Source organism: Aquarana catesbeiana, linkage group LG06 (genome assembly GCF_042186555.1).
Source record: "Aquarana catesbeiana isolate 2022-GZ linkage group LG06, ASM4218655v1, whole genome shotgun sequence".
Classification (NCBI taxonomy): domain Eukaryota; kingdom Metazoa; phylum Chordata; class Amphibia; order Anura; family Ranidae; genus Aquarana; species Aquarana catesbeiana.
In genome coordinates this window covers 9,028,524-9,036,844 of record NC_133329.1, presented here as the reverse complement: position 1 = coordinate 9,036,844, position 8,321 = coordinate 9,028,524, and positions in this window count along the sequence as shown.

The following is an 8,321-nucleotide window of genomic DNA, read 5'->3' as shown; positions in this document are numbered from 1 at the left end:
CCCTACCATTTCACTAAAAAACTGTCAAAATAGTTAAAAATGACAAGAGACAGTTTTTGACAATTCCTTTATTTAAATGCTTCTTCTATCTTCCTTCATCTTCTTCTTCTTCTGGTTCTTCTGGCTCTTCTGGTTCTTCCTCCGGCGTTCTCGTCCAGCATCTTCTCCGCGGCGTCTTCTATCTTCTTCTCCTCGGGCCGCTCCGCACCCATGGCATGAGGGGAGGCTCCCGCTCTTCTCTTCATCTTCTTCTTCATCCTCTTCATCTTCTCTTCTTTTCTTCTGCGGGCCGCTCCGCATCCATGCATGGAGGGAGGCTCCCGCTGTGTGACGGCGTCTCCTCGTCTGACGGTTCTTAAATAATGGGGGGCGGGGCCACCCGGTGACCCCGCCCCCTCTGACGCACGGGACATGACGGGACTTCCCTGTGGCATTCCCCGTGACGTCACAGGGAAGTCCCGTCAAGTCACCGTGCGTCAGAGGGGGTGGGGTCACCGGGTGGCCCCGCCCCCCGTTATTTAAGAACCGTCAGACGAGGAGACGCCGTCACACAGCGGGAGCCTCCCTTCATGCATGGATGCGGAGCAGCCCGGAGAAGAAAAGAAGAGAAGATGAAGATGAAGAAGATGAAGAAGATGAAGAAGAGAAGAGGATGAAGAAGAAGATGAAGAGAAGAGCGGGAGCCTCCCCTCATGCCATGGGTGCGGAGCGGCCCGAGGAGAAGAAGATAGAAGACGCCGCGGAGAAGATGCTGGACGAGAACGCCGGAGGAAGAACCAGAAGAGTCAGAAGAACCAGAAGAAGAAGAAGATGAAGGAAGATAGAAGAAGCATTTACAGTTTTTCTCCATTGTTTTGGCTCATTTCTTGAAACAGAAATGACATTCTCAAAACAAAATGGACAAATCTCCAAACCACTTGGCAATTGTTCACAACTGAATTGAATTTCTCATTCATTTCATCAAAATTGCAAATGTCTCAGTACATGTCTCAATGTCTCAGTACATGTCTCAATGTCTCAGTACATCTTTCAAATGATTAAGTACAAGTAGCCTACATTTAGCACAATTTCCAAGTGAATAGATCTTGTTGATCTAAACTGATTGTCAATTCTCAGTCTAATGGATGTTCTTTCCAAAACATGTCAGCATCATTTCATTGTTTAAGTCATCACATGCACAATAGTCTGTTCAATTGTCAAAATTATTCAGGAACATAATACCATGAATACCATATTTGAATCTCTTGGAACATTTGATAAAATGATTACAGCAATTGACAGTCGGGTGCAACTAGAACTTGACTAACGAAGGATGAGTTGTAGTTAGTCTCAGATGACCAATCAAACAGTATGTTTAGTTACCTGACAGGTGCTGTCCATGATTGTGAATGCTGCCAAACATGTATATATAGAGCTTGACCATGCAGGACCAGTACAATTTCTGAACATGGAGGCACCTGGCCAAGTAAATGAACAAGGGAAACTGCCTGCTCGAGGAAGAGGAAGAAGAAGAGGAAGAGGAGTAAGGGTGAGTGGCGGTGGAATAGGGGGAAGAGGAAGAGGAGCACGAAGACACCATGCTGTCCCTGATGAAATTCGGGCCACAATTATAGACCATGTCATCAACCATGGCCTCACAATGGCGGAGGCAGGTCGCCGAGTGCAGCCTAATGTGCCTCGCTCTACAGTCTCCTCTATCATCCAAACCTTTCGCAGGGAAAACAGGTATGTAGTCAGTCAATGATGGAATTATATAATGTATAGGACAGGACACTGTGCATAGAGCAACAAATATGTTTATTTACTCATTTACGTATTCATTTAGTGTGTGTGTGTGTGTGTGTGATAGGCCTACAGTATTACAGTATATTACCTCAGTGGGATGTTACGTATGATACTAACAATGACAAGAAAAATATTGTAGAAAATAAACTATGGAATAGTATGGAATAGTTTATTTTCTACAATATTGATGATACAGTTTACAGTAGTATTCCAGTCACTGTGCAGTGATGCATTAGAATTGTGGTAAAGTTACTGTAAGTAAAACAACAATACGATTACATTGGTAACTCATTCTGTATGGAATACATAAGGTATAAATTACGAATGAAGTGTTGTCCTTTGAATTCTATGTCTAGGATTGGACGACAACCTGGCACGGGTGGCCAAAGAAAACTTCTCAATGAACAACAAGAACAAGAGATCTGTAACATGGTGCTTGCAAATAATGCCATCATATTGAGACAGATCCGCACTGAAATCCTACAAGACAATTCCATATTCCAAAATGTCAACTCTCCACAATAGCCCGCATATTGAAGAAGCATCAGATGGCAATGAAGCAAATTTACAGGGTACCGTTTGAGAGGAACTCTGACAGAGTATAAGAGGTGCGGTACCAGTATGTACATGTAAGTCAGTCACTGGTTGTCCATCAAGATAACCTTTTTACAATTACCGTAAGCAGTGGTTCCCGAAATGTATTGGTTTCAGTACCCACTTTACCTGATTTCTGAATCTAGGTAATCCAGGTATGAAAGTATTTGATTTACGTATCTGATTTATAAACATTTTGCCTAAAAACTGCAGCTTACTGTATGATGCAATTATCATTATAATCCTTATTTTGAAGAATATAACATACAATACAGTAAGAAAAAGGGTCAAAGAGCTGCAATTACAGTAGTGCCTCCCATGCAAATCTATCTAATACTGTGGGTTTTACTGTGACATTTCAGTAAGTCTACTCTTTGATAATTTTTACCCTCCCCTTTCTGTTAATGTAAATACCCCCTGTAGTACCTCTTCTTAGGGTACATGTACCCCAGGTTTGGAACCACTGGAATACTGGCCAGTAGTATATTGAACTTGTGTAGAACATAGAACATTCCTATTAGGGTTGTCCTGATACCACTCTTTTAGGACCGAGTACAAGTACCGATACTTTTTTTCAAGTACTCGCCGATACCGATACTTTTTTTTTTATTCTTTATTGCAATATGTGTTTTTTTTATTTTATTTTTTTTATCAGCCCTGTTGGGGGGCTTTGGTGAGATATCATGGGTCTTACGTAACAGACCTCTGATATCTCCCCCTTGAGACAGAGAAAGAGACCAAGGATAGAGATTCCCCAGTCCCTTTCTCTGCAGCCTCAGCTGCACTGAGAATGAATGGAGAGAAGACAGCGGCTCCTCTCCATTCATAAACTGACACATCGTAATCACAGGAGATTACAATGTTTCATCTATGTGAATGGACAGAGTCAGCTGACTCTGTCCATTCACAAAGGAAGGAGGAGGGGGACGGCGGAACGGAGGGGGACAACGGAGGGGGACAGAGAAGGAGAGGGGAACGGAGGGGACAGCGGAGAGGCACAGCAGAACAGAGGGGACAGCGGAGGGGGACAGAGAAGGAGAGGGGAACGGCGGAATGGAGGGGGACAGCAGAGAGGCACAGCAGAACGGAGGGGACAGAGAAGGAGAGGGGGATAGCAGAACGGAGGGGACAGCGGAGGGGGACAGAGAAGGAGAGGGGAAAGGCGGAATGGAGGGGGACAGCCAGGGGCGTATGGAGGGGGTGGCTAGGGGGGGCTGAAGCCCCGAACGTGACCCCAAAAAGCCAGAGTCTATGGAATGCTGCATTCCATTGTCAGCCCCAAGCGCCGGCGCCGGGACCGATCTGATTGTGAGTGCGGGCCGAAAGTGGCCGAAAGTAGCCGAGTCCCTGAGTGCCATAGCGGCCGAAAGTAGCCGAGTAAGTCCCCGAGTGCCATAGCGGCCGAGTGCGGCCGAAAGTGGCAGAGTGCCGCAGCTCCCGCCTTCTGGAGCGGGACGTGTGACGTGACGTCCATCTTAGCCTGCAGGCTCCAGAAGGCAGGAACGCTACATTCCCGCTCGGGCAGGAGGCTTTCCTCTCCTCCTCGGCTCCTCTCTGACGGTGACAAGTGACTGACTGCCTGCTGTGACCGCACACCACGGCTGAGGTAGGTCAGACACGCAATGTGTGTATAGTGGTCAGTGTATATAGGTCAGGCAGGTCAGTGTATACAGGTCAGGCAGGTCAGTGTATGTAGGTCAGAGTATACAGGTCAGTGTATACAGGTCAGTGTATACAGGTCAGTGTATATAGGTCTGTGTATATAGGTCAGGCAGGTCAGTGTATGTAGGTCAGTGTATGTAGGTCAGTGTCAGGCAGGTGTGTTTACTGGTCAGCATTGATAGGCACTGGTAAGTCACACAACCCCACCACGCAGCCCAAAAAAAAGCCGCGCCCCCCCCCCCGGTTTTTGGACTTCGGGCTGAAGCCCCTGGTCTTTTTGCCACCTAGCAATGCCCCTGGGGACAGCGGAGGGGGACAGAGGAACGGAGGGGACATGGAGGAGGATGCAGTGACAGAGGTGACCGATCACCGCTGTATGTCACTAAAGCCGCTGAAAGCCGCTGGGGGAGAATCTTGTAACTCCCCCACGCGCCGATCACAGCTGACTTCCAGGTATCGGCGGAAGCATCGGGAGCATTTGCCCGTGTACAAGTACTTGTACTAGTATCGGGACAACCCTAATTCCTATGTAACTGTCTGTAACTGTAGTATACGACTCTTCTGTATGACTGATTTGATGTTTTCTTTTTTTACTCTATTGTAGAGAATAATGGCATTGGAAGGAAACGAGACCTCTCACATACTCGTATATGTGGATGAGGCTGGCTTCAACCTGGCCAAGGGCCGAAGACGTGGCCGTAATTTTATTGGCCACCGGGCCACGGTGGATGTCCCAGGCCAGCGAGGGGGCAATATAACTATGTGTGCTGCCATTTCTGAGAATGGTGTGGCCACTCACATCCCCAGTCTTGGCCCATACAATACACAGAAGCTCCTCATCTTCTTGGACCGCCTTCATTTGGATTTGATCCCTGAAAATGAGAGAGGTCTCATAGGGCCTCACCTACCACAATATATAATTGTATGGGACAATGTGAATTTCCACAGTGGCCTGCTTATCAGGGCCTGGTTCACTGCTCATCCAAGGATGGATATGGTGTTCCTACCACCTTACTCTCCTTTCCTCAATCCTATTGAGGAGTTTTTCTCTGCTTGGAGGTGGAGAGTGTATGAGCATCGGGCTCAAAATCAGAGGTCTCTGCTCCATGCAATGGATGCTGCCTGTGAGGATATTACAGGAGATCAGTGTAGGGGATGGTTGCGACATGCACGCCATTTCTTCCCTCGTTGCATCGCAAGGGAGGATATACGCTGCGATGTTGACGAGAATCTGTGGCCAGACAGACAGCAGCGTGTGGATGGGCAGGAGGGTGAGGACGGTGGCCAGTGAAGAGATGTTACGGTAGTTGTGAAACTCCAGCTTTATTTACAGCATTGTAGGCTAAATGTAATTTTCCTTGTTTTTTGTTTGTGTTTATATTTTTGTATATTACTGTATAATAAATTTTCTTTTTACTCTAATGTATGGACTTACTGTAACTTTGTGTGTAAATGATAATGGTTACAATACTGTAAAGTGATTTTTCCTTGGCAGTATGAGTGCAATCTGTGATGTCAAACCTTGGAGGCTACTCTTACCCTAAAATCTTTTCTTTTTTTTCAGTTTTATACACAATTGTATTCAGTTAGCTAGACAAAAACTGTAATCATTGTCAATGAAGGACTGGGCTAAGACTGAAAGGTGGACATGAGGAATATTGAGGGATATTGAGGGATGAGGGATATTTCAATGGTCCTCTGCCTTAGGCTAGGTTCACACTGCTGCGGTGCGGGAACGCAGCAAATTTACTGCGGGTTCCCGCATCGCACCAACTCGCATGGCAGTTTACACTGCCATATGCGAACTGCTGGGGAGTGTCATACAATGTTAACGACACCCCAGGTTCAGCTCGCATATCGCACTGCGAACTGACAATTCGGACATGTATCGGATCGCATAGGTGTGAACACCCATGCGATCCGATTCTGGTCCGAACAAAAAAAAGGGTCCTGTGCGAGTTTGGACCGAATGCGGTGCGATATCAGCCATACTATCTGTATGGCTGATATCGCACAGCACAGACATCGCATGTGATGTGAACAGCAGTGCACTGCAAATCACATACGATGTCTGCCACCGCAGCAGTGTGAACCCAGCCTTAGAGACAAAACATCTAAACATTTTGACTTGCAGTGCTTACACAATGCCAAAGGGACGAAGCATTTTGGGGGCACTGACTATTTGAATGAGAAAGAAATTTATTTTTGACACATGAGTGAACTGTTTTGGGAAAGATATGAGCTTTTGAAGGTGAACCATGGTGTTGTGCTGAACCATCCAGGTTATTTTGGCAAAAGCACCAAGAGAGTGGAGAACGTCTGGTCTGTTTCAAGAAATGAGCCAAAGCAATTGAGAAGAATCTTTGCCATTTTGGTAGCACTGACTCTTTATATGGGAAAGGAATATGGTTTTGAAACATGAGTGAACAGTTTTGGGAGAGATATGAGCTTTTGCACGTGAGTTAAAGTGTTGTGCTGAACTGTAAGACTGTTTTGCCAAATGAACTTAGAGTTTTGAGAATGTCATTTCTGTTTCAAGAAATGAGCCAAAACAATGGAGAAAAACTGTAAATAAAGGAATTGTCAAAAACTGTCTCTTGTCATTTTTAACTATTTTGACAGTTTTTTAGTGAAATGGTAGGGGTAAGTACCCCCTTACCATTTCACACAGGGGAGGGGCCGGGATCTGGGGGTCCCCTTGTTAAAGGGGGCTTCCAGATTCCGATAAGCCCCCCGCCCGCAGACCCCCTCAACCACCGGCCACGGTTGTGGGGATGAGGCCCTTGTCCTCATCAACATGGGGACAAGGTGTTTTGGGGGGCTACCCCAAAGCACCCTCCCAATGTTGAGGGCATGTGGCCTGGTACGGTTCAGGAGGGGGGGGGGCGCACTCTCGTCCCCCCCTCTTTTCCTGCGGCCTGCCAGGTTGCGTGCTCGGATAAGGGTCTGGTATGGATTTTTGGGGGAACCCCACGCCGTTTTTTTTTTTTTTTGGCGCGGGGTTCCCCTTAAAATCCATACCAGACCTGAAGGGTCTGGTATGGAATTTAGGGGGAACCCCACCTCATTTTTTTTTTTAATTTTGGCCGGGGTTCCCCTTAATATCCATACCAGACCTGAAGGGCCTGGTATGGAATTTAGGGGGACCCCCCCACGTCATTTTTTTTTTTTTTAATTTTGGTTCGGGGTTTCCCTAGGGGGAATTCCCATGCCGTTTTTATCAATGAACTTCTATGTGTATTGTCGGCAATGCAATAGCCGCGGGTAGTTTTAAATGTGTTTTTTCCTTCCAAATGTAATTTTGCTGTCAGACTGTTCTAAACACAGGAAACATGCGCCCCTTTACAGGCATACTATAGACACCCCCCAGGTACGAAATTTAAAGGGATATTACACTTTTATTGTTTGACTTTAAGCATTATTAAAATCACTGCTCCTGAAAAAACGGCCGTTTTTAAAACTTTTTTTTGCATTGATCCATGTCCCCTGGGGCAGGACCCAGGTCCCCAAACACTTTTTATGACAATAACTTGCATATAAGCCTTTAAAATTAGCACTTTTGATTATTCATGTTCGTGTCCCATAGACTTTAACGGTGTTCGCGTGTTCGAGCAAACTTTTTTCCTGTTCGCATGTTCTGGTGCGAACCGAACAGGGGGGTGTTCGGCTCATCCCTAGTGGCCACTCACATCCCCAGTCTTGGCCCATACAATACACAGAAGCTCCTCATCTTCTTGGACCGCCTTCATTTGGATTTGATCCCTGAAAATAAGAGAGGTCTCATAGGGCCTCACCTACCACAATATATAATTGTATGGGACTATGTGAATTTCCACAGTGGCCTGCTTATCAGGGCCTGGTTCACTGCTCATCCAAGGATGGATATGGTGCTCCTACCACCTTACTCTCCTTTCCTCAACCCTATTGAGGAGTTTTTCTCCGCTTGGAGGTGGAGTGTGTATGAGCATCGGGCTCAAGATCAGAGGTCTCTGCTCCATGCAATGGATGCTGCCTGTGAGGATATTACAGGAGATCAGTGTAGGGGATGGTTGCGACATGCATGCCGTTTCTTCCCTCGTTGCATCGCAAGGGAGGATATACGCTGCGATGTTGATGAGAATCTGTGGCCAGACAGACAGCAGCGTGTGGATGGGCAGGAGGGTGAGGACGGTGGCCAGTGAAGAGATGTTACAGTAGTTGTGAAACTTCAGCTTTATTTACAGCATTGTAGGCTAAATGTAATTTTCCTTGTTTTATGTTTGTGTGTTTATATTTCCGTA